Source organism: Balaenoptera ricei, chromosome 14 (assembly GCF_028023285.1).
Source record: "Balaenoptera ricei isolate mBalRic1 chromosome 14, mBalRic1.hap2, whole genome shotgun sequence".
In the NCBI taxonomy this organism is placed as follows: Eukaryota; Metazoa; Chordata; class Mammalia; order Artiodactyla; family Balaenopteridae; genus Balaenoptera; species Balaenoptera ricei.
In genome coordinates, this window is record NC_082652.1 from 20,074,721 (window position 1) to 20,089,544 (window position 14,824).

General features: G+C 55.2%; 1 pseudogene; it reads right to left on the reverse strand.

Annotated features, from left to right (window-relative positions):
* Positions 1-339: 339 nt before the first annotated feature.
* On the reverse strand, positions 340-10,614 carry LOC132348077 (thimet oligopeptidase-like; annotated as a pseudogene).
* Positions 10,615-14,824: the final 4,210 nt, after the last annotated feature.

Here is a 14,824-nt window from a genome sequence, read left to right on the forward strand (position 1 = left end):
TGATCCCCGACCAAGGTCAGAACTCCCCCCAGTGTGACGGCCCCCATGCCACTCCTGTGCTGGAAGGGACGGCAGGCAGAGACCAGGAGTAGAGTCTTTTTATTAATGGCTGCGTTTTCAAAGAACCGTTTTGTTACCAGGAAAGCTCCCCAGGAAGGGATTGCATTAGTGCAACAAGGGGGAGCCTTGATGCCAGGCTCTCCAGACACTTCCAGGTGGAGACTTTTGGCCTAGGCCGGCAGCCGGGGACTCAGGGGCTGGGAGGACACGCGGCCCCTCCCCCGCCCCAACGGGACGCTAAGGCACCCGGCCCGCCTGAGGGGGCAAAACCCCGTGCCGTCAGCAGGCCGGCGGCTTGCAGCCCTCAACCTGCAGCCCTTTGCTCAGGAGGAAGGCGTCCTGCGTGGGGTCACAACCCAGGAAGAGCTTCACCATACCCTTGGCATCCTCGGAGCCCCCTGGCCTCAGAATGCAGCTTCTGTAGTCCATGGCAACCTGAGGAGAGGGGGCGGGGCTGCAGGAGGGTGGAGCACCCCCTTCACTGAGGGTGTGGGTGTGGCCACCTCTGCTGTGAGTCAACAAAGGGCAGGGGAGCAGGGGGTCCAGGGCAGGGCCCTCAGAGCCTGGCAGGCCCAGGCGGGCGGCACAAGCATCTAGGCCCAGGCCAAGGACCTCCGTGTTGGTCTGCACGGCAGGCCGGCCTCTCACCTTGCCACTCAGGACGCCCTCCTGCTTGAAACGTGTGTGGACCGTGTCCGCGGAGCACACCTCGCTGCACAGGTAGCCACAGGACTGGGCGTCGTAGCTTCCTGCCAGGTGGCCGAAGGCCGCAGGCAGGTGGGTCCCTGGGACACACGCCGGAGAGGCTCCTGCCCGGCCCCCTGGCCGCTCCGTGCCCCTTCCCCAGAGCCCAGAGCTTGGGGCCTCAAAGCAGCCCTGTCTGAGTCCCCTGCCACCAGAGGGAGTATTGGCCCAACACTTCTAGAAAACGGGGACCTTGCGGGCAACTCAGTGGAGGGACAGAAATCAATCTTTGCCGACTTTCTGCTGAAGCTCACGAGGGTTCACCCCTAAGCCTCTTACAAGGACAGCTGCCCGAGGCTCCGAGGGATGAGTCAGGGCTCGCCCTCCAGCACGGGGAGGGCGCGCGTTAAAGCGCTCACGAGGGAGTGAACTGCATCTCCGCACCGACACGCACGGGCAAACCTCGTCGACGCGTTCCGTCCAGTGTATGAAGCCCTCTCCTGCCTCTTCCAGGCTCTCCAGAAAGCACGTGCAGATACGCCACCCCACTCTCGGACTCCGCGGGCCACAGCTGGAGGGACCAGCCCAGGAACCCAGGCAGGAAGAGGCCAGAGGTCAGCGGGCCTCGGCCAGAGCCCGTCAGTCGGTCCCCCTTCACACACCACCAGAGGATCCTCTTGACCTGGGCAGTAGCCGCCAACCGACCGCTAAGGTGGGCCCAGTGCGCGCTTGGCTACCTGGCGTGGCTGGGACCCCGAGGATCTCTTGGCAGAGGCGGGCATTGTCCTGGGCCGGGTCCGAGGGCGTCTGCGTGTGCAGGGCCTGGTCCACCTTGGCCAGGACGATCTGCTGCAGGTTGAAGAGGCCTGGAGGGCGGGAGGAAGGAGACGGGGGGCTGGCACTGTGTCCAGGCCACGCTTTCCAGCCGGGCGGTCCGGGAGCCCCTTTCCTTTCCCTCGGCCCGGCCGCACCGGGGTTGGCCAGCCGGCAGTTGATGAGCTTGTCCAGCAGCTCCTGGGGGACGGCGCTGCCCGTGCCCCGCCGAGACTGGCAGCAGCGCCAGGGCTTCACAGGGCGCGGCGCTCCCGGCTCCACAGCCTTCCCTCTGGTTCTCATCACCGGCTGTCACCAGAGTCGCAGGCAACGTGCCTTTCTTTTCGTTTGTCTTTTTTCCGGCCCTCAGCCACGCAAAGGTGTGAAGCCCTGACACTCGCTGCCACGTGGATGCACCCTGAGAACACGATGCTCAGCGAGAGAAGTCAGACACAGAAGGACACACAGGGTGTGACCCCACTGAGGGGAAACGTCCGGAACAGGTAGATCCACAGAGTCAGAGTGGGTTCCTGGTTGTCAGGGGCAGGGGAGGGGAGGGAATGATAACTAAGGGTGTGAGGGACATTTTTGGGGTGAGGGAAATGTTCCAGAACAGGGCAGTAGTGACGGCTGCACAGCTCAGTAAAGTGTCCCCACGCGCTCCGGTGCAGCCTGTGAGAGCATCACTCTCAGGGCGAAGGGCTGACCGCAGGAAGACTGAACGAGCACTGGGTCCTGGGCCCAGACGCTCAGCTGCCCCCCCCCCCCATTGGGAAGTCACTGGGACTTGCTGAGCCTCCACCGAGACTGGCAGCAGCCCCAGGGCCTCACAGGCCGCGGTGCTCCCGGCCCCAGAGCCTACCCTCTGGTTCTCATCACCGCCTGTCACCAGACTTGCATGCAACGTTCCTTTCTTCTATTTTGTCTTTTTCAAAGGCAACTCTTGAATACATGTATTTCACTTGCAGGGAACCAGTCCTGACTCCTTGATCTGGGACTTCCAGCCTCCAGAGTCTCGAGGACATCCACTTCCGTTGTTTATGCACCCAGTGCGTGGGGTTTGATGATGGCAACTGACACCGAGGGCGTCGCCACGTGCGGGGTGACATCAGTGGAAGAATCCCGTGGCGAGGGCCTGCCTGAGGACCACGGGAGAGCCCGGGCCCTCCCCACCCCCTGCCTGCAGCCCCTCGCCTGCACCCTCGTGGGAGCGGAGCTGGTGCATCGCTTGCCAGAACTCATGGAAGTAGGTCTCCAGCTCATCATGCTGCAACAGGGAGGGCGGGTTGGGCGTAGGCTTGGTGAAGTTGGCCACCATGGCCGCGATGGCGATCTGGCGCCTCCCATCCTGCTGCAGGCAGCCCGGCTGCAGGCCAAAGCAGGCCATGTGCCCGGACTTCCCTTCCCTGGGGAGGGACGCGGGTGAGGCCCCGCTTCCACAGAGGAGCCCTGGCCCACGGCCGACAGGTTCCCCCACGCATGCACCGAGGGTAGAGGTCCAGGTAGAACTTGCTGATGGATGACCTTGCCCGAGGCCGCGTCCCAGACCGTGTAGAGCCTCACATCTTCATGTTCGTGACACATGTTGGCGCCTTCCTCCAGGTCGAAGGTCAGCCCCAGCAGCTCCTGGGAGATGCCCAGCCGCCCGCGCGTGACCACCTGCATGGGGAAGGACTCATTGAGCAGGTACTGGTCCACGTGGTAGCGCGTCTCCTCCCCATGGTTCATGTAGTAGTGCAGGTCCTAGACGTTGATGGGCCCGTCAAAGTGCAGGCCCCGCCTCTGGCACTCAGCCTTCTTTAGCTCCAGGATCACGGCCGCTCCTGCTCCCCGAGGGGCTTCAGCTTCTGGGCCAGCTCATCTGCGGGCGGAGGGGAGAGGCTCGGCTATGTCCCTGTGGCAGACCCCCAGCCGCTCCTGCTCCCCGAGGGGCTTCAGCTTCTGGGCCAGCTCATCTGCGGGCGGAGGGGAGAGGCTCGGCTATGTCCCTGTGGCAGCCCCCCAGCCGCCCCCCACCCCACGCCCCTCGAGGCAGAATGAAGGGTTGGGGAAGGCGACCCCCAAGGGCTGACACAGTGGGGTCTCAGGCAGCACCACGTCCAGTCAAGGTCCGCCTGAGCCCCGTCCCCAGTGGGACTCGGGGAGGCGGGGTTACCTAGGGAAGTGGCCACCACCTGGCTGGTCTTGGCCATGTTCACCTCCAGCATGGAGTCAGCACGCGTGCTGAACCCCAGCAGGCGGGACTTCTGAGCCTGCAGCCTTACCAGCTCCCCGAGGATCGCGCAGTTCTCCTGGAACCCAGAGACGGCCAGCGCTGGGGACCATGGGCCACGCCCTCCCCACAGGCCCCGGGCCAGGTCTCTGTGGGCGGGCAGGGCTCTCAGGCCACTGGCGGGCACAGCCAATCCCCCTCCCTCCTCCTCCTGGCCCGGATTTCTAGACACTTTGGTGCTGTCCTAACACGTGGTCTTTATGAACACAGGTCCTTTTGGAACCAGAAACGGCATGAACCGTGATGAGCTCTAAGGCCAAGGGCAGGAAGAAATGCGACCAGGCTCTCCAGGAGCCACCCAGGGGCCTCCCCGGGCTCAACAATACAAACTCGGCTGCCGTGCAGACAGCAGCTCATCCCCACGGGGCCCCAACACCCAGACCCTGGACGGCGAGAGGCCTGTTGCTGCAGGTGGCCCGTGGCTGGCTGGTGAGGCCCGGCCCCAGGCGTACGCCACCTTCTCTGGGGCCACCTCTCCGGGTCTGCGGTGGGGTTCTCCTGGGAGCCCCCAGTCACCACAGGACCAACGTGGCCTGTCTGCAGCCCAAGAAGGTGGGGACACAGGACTGTCCCCCGTGCCCCCCGCATCACCCGCGAGGCCGAGCAAGCACCAGTGGTGTCTGCGGGGAAGATGAAGGGCTCATGCACAGCCCCCATCTACTGAAGATGCTAAACGGGAGAAGCACAGACTGCAGCCACACGCGGTATAGACCAAACGCAAGTGTCCTTGCAGGAACCGATATCTGAATGTCAAGGCTGTACCCGGGCCACAGTGAGAAGGCCCAGACCCCACGCAAGGCACAGAGAGGGGATGGGGGGAACATCTGCGAATCTGAGCTCATCGGGCATCACCCCAGAGGGACAGGGAGAGAGCCAGAAGGAGATACGGAGGGAGAGGGAGAGAGAGGGAGGTACAGACGTCTCTCCCTTCCCTGGGGGTTCTCTAGTGCAGCCAAGGCTGAAAACCACTGCATTTCGGGAGATGGGTCCTCGTGGAAAAGTGAAATAGTAGCTCATGGCATTATCGACACATATTAAAAAGGCCCCAAATCTTGGGGAGTCAGGGAGGGGAGCTGGCGGCTGCCTCGTAAACGAGGAGAGATTGGGCGTCAGAGGAGGTGCCTGTGCAGCCCGCCGCCGCCGCCGCCGCCGCCGCCGCCCAGGGCCCCGCAGACTTCATCTCCCAGCTGTGGTCCTGGGCTGGAAGGCAGCGGGGAGGTCAGGCCGTCCAAGCATCAACGTTGACTTCAGGGCTGATCTAAAAGGCACCTGGTGTTTGTTGAAGCAGAAAAAAGAGAAAGCAGTGGGCAGAGGATGGGAGGGGGAGGGAGCCCCCATCAGCCCTTCTCCCTGTCTCCCTCCCTCCCTCCCTCTACCTCCCTGCCTCTCACTCTCCCTCCATCTCTCCCTCTGCCTCTCTCCCTGTCCCTCTTGCCCTGTCCTATCCCTCTCTCCCTCCCTCCATCCCTGTCTCTCTTTCCCTGTCCCTCTCTCCCTCTCCCTCTATCCGTCCCCCCTCCCTCTCCCCGTTTCCCTCTCCCTCTCTGCCTCCCTCTTTCCCTGTCCCTGTTTCCCTGCTCCGCTCTCCCTCTCCCTCTTTCCCTCTCCCTCTCTCCCTCCCTCTCTCCCTCTCCCTCTCCCTCGCTCCCTCTCCTCCCTCTCCCTCTCCCTCCGTCTCTCCATCTCCCTCACTCCCTCCCAGAGATGGAGAGACGAGGAAGAGGCAGAGATAAGGGAGAGGGGGAGAGAGGGGGGAGAGAGGGGGGAGAGAGGGGGGAGAGAGGGGGGAGAGAGGGAGAGAGAGAGAGGTCTCTTCCTCCCTTTCCCTCTCTCCTCCTTCTCTCCCTCTCTCCCTCTTCCCTCTCCCCCTCTCCCTCGTCTCTCCCTCTCCCTCCATCTCTTCCTCTCTGGGAGGGAGTGAGGGAGAGGGAGAGACAGAGGGAGGGAGAGGGAGAGAGGAAGGGAAAGGGCGAGGGAGGGAGAGGGAAGGAGGGCGAGACATCTCTCCCTCTCCCTCCCCCTCCCTCTCTCCCTCTCCCTCCCTTCCTCTTCCTCTCCTAGAGGGAGGGAGGGAGAGGGAGAGACAGAGGGAGAGGAGAGGGAGGGAGCGAAGGAGAGGGGGAGTCGGAGAAGGAGGTAGGGAGAGGGAGAAGGAGAGAGGGTGCCTGCTTCCCTCTCTGTCTCCCTCCCTCCCTCTCCGTGTCCCTCTCTCCCCCCTCTCCCTCTCCCTCTCCCTCTCCCTCTCTGGGAGGGAGAGAGGGAGAGGGAGGGAGAGTGAGAAGGAGGGAAACTGATGGAGGGAGGGAGAGGGAGAGAGGGTGAGGGAGAGAGGGAGAGAAGGAGGAGAAAGGGAGAGGGAGGGAGGAAGAGACCTCTTTCTCTCTCCCTCTCTCCCCCCTCCTTCTCCCTCTCCCTCTCTCCCTCTCTCTTGTCTCTGCCTCTCCCTCCGTCTCTCCCTCTCTGGGAGGGAGTAAAGGAGATGGAGAGACGGAGGGAGAGGGAAAGGGAGGAGAGGGAGGGTGGGAGAAGGGATGGAGGGAGGGAGGGAGAGACGACTTTTTCTCCCTCTCTCTATCCCTCTCTCCCTCCCTTTCTCCCTCTCCCTCCCTCTCCTTCCCTCCCTCTCCTCCCTCTCCTCCCTCTCCCTCCAACTCTCCCTCTCCCTCCGTCTCTCCATTTCCCTTCCTCCCTCCCAGAGATGGAGAGACGGAGGAAGAGGCAGAGACAAGGGAGAGGGAGAGAGGGAGAGGGAGAGAGAGGGGGGAGAGAGGGATAGAGGGAGGGAGGGAGGGAGAGATGTCTTTCCCTCCCTCCCTCTATCCCTCTCTCCCTCTCCCCCTCCCTCTCCTGCTCTCTCTCCCTCTCCCTCCACCTCCTTCCCTCTCCAGAGAGGGAAGGAGGTGGAGGGAGAGGGAGAGGGAGGGAGAGGGAAAGAGGTAGAGGCACAGCGGAACAGGGAAACAAGGGCAGGGAAACAGGCACAGGGAGAGACGGAGGGAGAGAGGGGGAGGGAGAGGGAAGAGGGAGAGGAAAGAGGGAGAGGAAAGAGGGAGAGGAAAGAGGCAGAGGAAAGAGGCAGAGGGAGAGAGGGAGAGGGAGAGAAGGAGAGGAAAGAGAGAGAGGGAGAGGGAGGGAGAGGGAGAGAGGGAGGGAGAGAGGAAGAGACAGATGGAGAGAGAGAGGGAGAGAGAGAGAGGGAGAGGGAAAGAGGTAGAGGGAGAGCGGAACAGGGAAAGAGGGACAGGGAGAGAGGGAGGCAGAGAGAGAGGAGAGGAAGCAGGGAGAAAAGAGAGAAAGAACACACCATCTACATTTCTGTCAAATGACACCGGGGATCCTTACACAACCGGGAGAAAATAACACAGGGAGGCTCTTTCTCAGCTGGAACTGGAACTGCAGACGGGGCCAAACACCACCAGGCTGGCCACACGTGTCCAGCCGCCGCTCCAGCCCCGTCAGCCGTGAGTCCGGTCACCAGGGCTCTGAGTGTCTGCTCCAGGGAGCTGGGGTTCACCCTCTCACCCGGGAGGCCGGGCCGAGACAGCAGGGTCCTGGGCTGGACACATAGGGGGAAACGCATCCCCACAGGACAGCTTGCGCGAGCAGATTCAGCTGCCAGATTCTAGAGGCCCGGGACCACCCTGTGGCCCGTGAAACCCAGGAGCCGCGAGGGTCTTGCATCGTGATTCCTGTCCGTTGGACTGTAAAGTTTATGTAGGGAATCTTGGAAACAGTGGTAACAAGGCTGAATTGGAACGAGCTTTAGGCTATTATGGACCACTCTGAAGTGTGTGGGGTTGCTAAAAACCCTCCTGGCTTCGCTCTTGTTGAATGTGAAGATCCCCGAGATGCAGCCGATGCTGTCCGAGAACTAGATGGGAGAACACTATGTGGCTGCGGAGTAAGAGTGGACCTGTCGAATGGGGAAAAGAGAAGTCGAAATCGTGACCGCCTCCTTCTTGGGGTCGTCGCCCTCGAGATGATTATCGGAGGAGGAGTCCTCCACCTCCCACACATCTCCAAGATGGAGAGCCTTCTCCGTCAGCCAGAGCAGGTTCCTTTCTAGATACAGGAGAAGAGAGAGATCACTGTCCCAGGAGAGAAATCACAAGCCGTCCTGATCTTTCTCTAGGTCTCCTAGCCGATCTAGGTCAAATGAAAGGAAATAGAAGGCCACTTTGCAAGAGGAGTGGTGTACAGGCAATAACTTCATTTGACAGGAGTATGTACAGAAAATTCAAGTTTTGTTTGAGACTTCCGAAGCTTGGTGCACTTTTTAAATGTTTTAGTTGTTCACATTTGTTTGCCTCTTGGGACAGTGACACATAAAGGTGTCATTCTCTATGGTTTGAAATGGGTCCTATGAGGCATGTAATATGAAGAATTGTTACCTTACAATGTTCCCTTAAGCAAAATTGAATTTGCTTTGAATTTTTGGTCTTGCCTAGGCTGATAATAAAACTCTAACTCCTGCCCACCTAAAGTGTGATGTTTACTATTATGGAAACAACACTGGCAAACATTGAAAAGACTTTCTGTAGCTGGGATATGGTATGCAGCTGTAGTTAAGCAAGCAGTCTTTAAAAGGTGCTGTGAACACAAGCCAGCAGGTAAAAATGAAAGCCGCACCCTTACCCTAGATTAGAGGTTTAAAAATTCCACTAGTCTTCACACCGGCCAAGAGGTTGTCCAGGGAGTTTAGAATCTAAGAAGTTTCAAGGAAGTTAGTTTACCTTTGAGTTAGGTCATAAGTCCCCTCTGTGATTGCTGTACATGAATACATAGCTCTTTGTAATATTTTTTGGAAATTTGAGATTATCAAGATACCAATGTCCTGCCAGATTAAGAGTATATTGTAGAGCTGAACTTTGAGTTACTGTGCAATTTTTTTTTCATGCTGTCATTTGTAATATGTTTTGTGAGAATCCTTGGGATTAAAGTTTTGGTTGCAAAAGAAAAAAAAAGAAAAAAATCTGCCTGCCAATGCAGGGGACACAGGTTCAAGCCCTGGTCCGGGAAGATCCCAGGTGCCGCAGATCAGCTAAGCCCGTGGGCCACAACTACTGAGCCTGCACTCTAGATCCTGGGAGCCAGAACTACTGAGCCCCCGTGCCACAACTACAGAAGCCCACATGCAACGAAGACCCAATGCAGCAAAAAAAAAAAAAAAAAAAAAAGACGATACTGGCCAGGTGATCAAGGGTAAAATCGTTTGTCATAAGTCCCGTTGATGGTGTGTATCCTTGATGTGACCTGAGGAGAATGGCATTTTTATCTCAGTCTGGGTCTTCCGCCCCAAACCCCATAACTCCAGACCAACCATAAGAAAACATCAGAAAACAAACAGACAAACAAATTGAGGAACAAAATACCTGACCAGTCCTCCTCAAAACTTTCAAGGTATCAAAACCCAGGGACGTCTGAGAAATGTCACAGCCCAGAGGAGACTGGGACAGAAAAAGGATGTTAGGGGAAAACAAGGGAAATTCTAATCAAGTGTGGACTTTAGTTAATAACAATGTATCCATCTTGGTTCCTTAGTTGGATAAACATGTCGTACTAAGGTACTAACGTGTTGGCCATAGGGGTACTGGGTCAGGGTCCACGGCACTCTGTCAGTCTGTACAGATCTTTGCAACTTTTTTGTAACTCTAAGCTATTCTAAAATTAAGCGAGTACTGAACAGAGACAAGAATGTTATTTCCCTGATTTGAACGTGCCTGAGTTTCTTTTCAGGGTCACATTTTTGCTATCTGGATGTGTCTTGGAATCAGTAGCAAAGGAGAGTTGCCAGCCCCTGGGAAGATGTGGGTGGTTTGCAGGTGGCTTGCTCTGGAGCTGAAGACCACGGTGGGAAGTCTGCAGCCTCGGGCTGCACTTAGAACCATGGGAGGGGATGGGCCAGCTCAGTTAGGGATGGAACCTATAAATAAAACTTTTTTCTTTTCCATTATGGCTTATCACAGGATACTGAATATAGTTCCCTGTGCTAGACAGTAGGACATTGTAGTTTATCCATCCTATATTTAATAGTTTGCATCTGCTAACCCCAAACTCCCAATCCAACCCTCCCTCACTGTTTCTCCCCCTTGGCAACCACAAGTCTGTTCTCTATGTCTGTGAGTCTGTTTTTGTTTCGTAGACGAGTTCATTTGTGTCGTATTTTAGGTTTCACGTATAAGTGAGATCATATGATACTTGTCTTTCTCTTCTGGCTTACTTCACTTAGTATGATAATCTCTAGGTCCATCCACGTTGCTGCAAATAGCATTATTTCATTCTTTTTACGGCTGAATAATATTCCATGGTATATATGTACCACATTTTCTTTATCCATTCATCCATCAGTGGACATTTAGGTAGCTTCCATGTCTTGGCTATTGTAAGTAGTGCTGCAATGAACATTGGGGTGCATGTATCTTTTCTTTCTTTCTTTCTTTCTTTCTTCCTTTCTTCCTTTCTTTCTTTCTCTCCCTTTCTCTCTTTCTTTCCTTCTCTCTCTCTCTCTTTCTTTCTTTTTTCTTTCTTTCTTCTTTTATTGTCACACGGCATGTGAGATCTTAGTTCCCTGACCAGAGATGGAACCCATGCCCCCTGCACTGGAAGCACGGAGTCTTAACCACTGGACCACCAGGGAAATCCCAGGGGTGTATGTATAGTTTTGAATTAGAGTTTTCTCCGGATCTATACCCAGGAGTGGAATTGCGGGACCCTATGGCAGCTGTATCTGTTCCTGCACGTCTCACATCAACCACCTGCACTCCAATCCTTGCTCTCAACGTCATCTTCGGGGAACCCAACCTGCGACAGGGACCTTGACAAGAAGAAATGGCTCAGGGAAAAGCTACCTGAACAGGGAGGAGATAGAGGCCATCGCCCCTGGGGTGCGGCGGGGAGAGTGGGCACAGAGATGTGTCATTTCACCCCCGATACTCATCTCGGCCCTCCTGGCTGCCCCACTCTAGGTCACCTCGGGATACAGAGGTGACCCGGTTAGAGTCCCTGCCTGTGCAGGAATCTGGGGGCACCAGCGGGTCTGAATAATATTAGTGCAGGGTCTCCCCCGCGGCACTGGGGTTATTCGGGGTGGGTCATCCTCTGCTGAGGGCCCCTCCTGGGCACTGTGTGGGGTTTAGCAGCATCCCTGGCCGCACCCATTTGATTCCAGGGGCCCCTCCCCCCCAGTTGTGACAACCACAGATTTTCCCCACACATCACGGAAGAACTGGGTGAGGCGGGGGCAGGATGGCTCTGGGCGAGGACAGCTGTGTTGAAGCAACCAGCCTGGCCCAGGGCAAGGTCTGCCCCAATCCCGTCAGCGCCTGCATTTAGAACTGCCCCTTTCCTCTCCCACTTCCCCTGCCCTGCAGTGGTCTCTGAGACATCATGCCCATGTAATAAATCACACCTTCTCAGTTTACTGTTTGCTGCCCTCGCTAGAACGTGAGCTCTTTGAGGACAGGGATGCTGTTATGTCCCCAGCACCTAGAAGAGTGTCTGCTGTGTAGTAGATGCTTCATAAATACTTGCTGAATAAAGGAGTTGAATAAAGGGATGAGTGGATGAATGAATGAAGGTTACAATGGAAGGAGGGGGGAGATTCCCTTTCTGGCTCTCGGGGGTTGGGAGATCAAGTGAAAGATCCGTCCTAAATAGGCTGACCAGCCTTCTGGGGTTCCCTGGGACTGAGGGTTTCCCCAGAGTTCCAGCGCTCAAACCTGAGCGGTCCTGGGCAAACTGGGTGCGGGTGTTGGTCACCCTATCTAAACACAGTAACAATTCCAGCTGCGATAGCAATGGCCAATGACCTCTACGGTCTTATTGACCATGCACAGTTCTTTACCTGGCGGGGAAGGGTGGGCCGGGATTGGAATCCTGGTGATCCAGGGCGGGTGAGGGCACACCCCGGGCTTGTGGAGGGGAGTCCAGGAAGGTTCTGGAGGAAGTGACAGTGACACAGGAGGGAGGGAGGAGTCTAAGGAAGAACGTCCCACATGACAACGTGTGCCAATGGCCCTGGGCCCAAGGTCACACCTGACCAGGGCTTGCTTTTTTTTTTTTTCTAATTTACTTTTTCCCACATGGATATGCAATTGTCCTAATGCCATTTATTGAAAACTCCTTAATTTCCCCACTTTCTGTCATATCAAGTTCTCATATATCTGTTTCTGGACCTTTATTCTATACCATAGAGCTATACATCCCATCCTTGCACCACTAGGGCTGTTTCATCACTATAACTTTATTTTTTATGCATTTATTTTTTTTGGCCGTGCTGTGCGGCATGTGGGATCTTATTTCCCTGACCAGGGATCGAACCCGCGTCCCCTGCAGTGGAAGCTCGGAGTCTTAATCACTGGACCTCCAGGGAAGTCCCCAGGGCTTGCTTTAACATCCATCGAATGGTGGCAGGTGGGCACAGGGAGCAGCTGTCTGTGAGCCATCCTGTGTAGAAATGCAGGGTGGAGGGGAGGACAGATGGAGCGGGAGGGGAAGAAGCGGAGGAGGGAGGGAGGGAGGGACGGAGGGCGGGCGAGAGACAGAGAGTTTCCGGAGACAATAGCTCTGGCCGTGTCCTAGGGCATGAAAGCTGAAAATAGCTCCTAGTGCCGGGAGCCTTGGAGCCGGAGCCTGGGAGCCAGGGTGACTGGCTCTCCTCCCCGGTGTGTGTGTGTTGCGGGGGCGGGGGGGTGGTGGCTCTGGGCTTCTCAGGCTGGGAATGGGGTGCACAGAGCAGGGACGGAGCAGGGACCCTTCTCTCTGGGACCTCGTGGGCCATCCTCAGCTCACAAAGCTGAGCCACTCCTGGCCCTACGAGTGGGGGGTTTATCCTCCCTGTCCCCTGGATCATACCCCCTCACACACAACTTCCCCGTGTGTGTTCCCAGCAACCAAGAGAATCTGTTTTTAAAAGATTTGGGCGAGGGGGGTAACCATACAAACAAAAGTAGAATGGATGCTTTTTCAGAATGTGAATGGCTCTGTGTAAGCCCACCCCCAGGGTAACCACAGTCCTGACCTCTAACACCCTTAACGAGTCAGCCTTGGTCTGGGCTTGCGGACCCACGGAAGCTTCCTCATCCCCTCCTTCAGATCCCGTCTCCATCGGCGTCTTTGTGAGAAGCACCCGGGGAAGTGGGACTGCTAGGCTGTACTGCTGCTAGAACTCCACCTGGGCTCCACCAGGCTCCAGCCCCCCGCCGCCCTGTGCACCTCTCTGACCCTGAGGCACCTCAACTGGTAGGAGTCGCATCACCTTCCCTCCTGGGACTTGTGACACTAAGGGAGACACCGAAAGGACAAGCCTTTGGCTCCCTGGCTGGCAAAGAGCAGGTACTCAATTGTCATAAGTGTCCGTATCAGTGAGGGTTCTCCAGACAAACAGAATCCATAGGGTGTGTGTGTGTATATACACACACACGTACATATGTACACGCATACAAAAATATACAGCTGTGTACATATGCGGTATGCATACACACATATACACATATAGTATAGACAATACACACATACATATATACACACATATAAAATGCATAGTTTGTATATATACAGTATGTACACATACATATAACATATGCAATATACACACCTAGGTACATATATATCATACATATATACACACAAAGATATTTAGGTGTGTATATAGACAGTATACATACATACACATATAATATATGCAATACATACACGTACATACATATAGACACACATATACACCTACATATAAAAGCATATAGCATAAAAATATATATGTACTGTATATATAAATTCATCGTATATATACATACATATATCAGATATATAAGATATATACACATACATATATGCAATGTATACACACACATACACACCCATATGTAAATATGCGCATGTACATACACATATAAATACATATGCAAGTGTGTATAAATAGTATATACATATATACATATAATACTTAGAAACATATACACATACAGGTATACAACATATATACACACCTATATATAAATATACACTGTATACATACATACAGTGTACATATACTGTATATATACACACACCCATATATCAATATATGGGTGTGTGTATATATACAGCATGTTCACATTTATATGTATACTATATACACACAAATATATAGGCTTGTATGTATACTGTATATAGTACTTACACATATACTACAAACGCACGCACATATAAACATATGTGTATACATATATATAATATGCATACACACATATACAAATTAATAGGCTTGTATATATTCAGTAATTTTACATATATAGTTTTGTTTTAAGGAGTTGACTCATGTGACCGTGAGGCAGGCAAGTCAGGGCAGGACTCTGGGCTGGAGACACAGGGAAGAGCTGACGTCCCAAGGCCATTGGAGGAACAGGTCCCTCTTTCTAGGGAACCTCATTTTTCTCTCCAGTCCTTCAACTGATGGACGAGGCCCACCCACGCCGCGGCATTGACAATCTCCTTTACGCAAAGTGGACCAATTTCAGTGTTCATCTCTTCTGAAAAATACCTTCCTGGCCACGTCTGGAATAATGTTTGTGGTTGCCGGGGCCCCACGCAGTGCGCACATGAGATTAACCATCCCCGTGGCGGTGATGACACGTTATTTTCTCCCTTGACCATTGTCACTACTATTCCAATTAAAATGGCAGCGCCATGAGGGCAGGGCATTTCCTTTTTTGCCAGTCCTGGGCGTCCAGGGTCTGGTGCCTAGCATAGGCTAAATACACGGCATTTTTGTGAACAGAAGCCGGGGTTCCGGCTGTCATATTTAATGAGGAATTACAGTCTTATTATTGGGGGTGGGGGCGGGAGGGGGGGGGTGTCACGGTACGTCAAGGGCGGGAGTCCAACTCGCCACCCCAGGCCCCGAGGGGTCTCCCCGGGTCCCCACTTCGGGCCGGTGGGGGTGGGCGGGGGCAGCCGAAGACGTGCGTGCGTGCGTGCGTGCGTGGGAGTCCACGGGGCGGACGGCGCTCGCGCCGC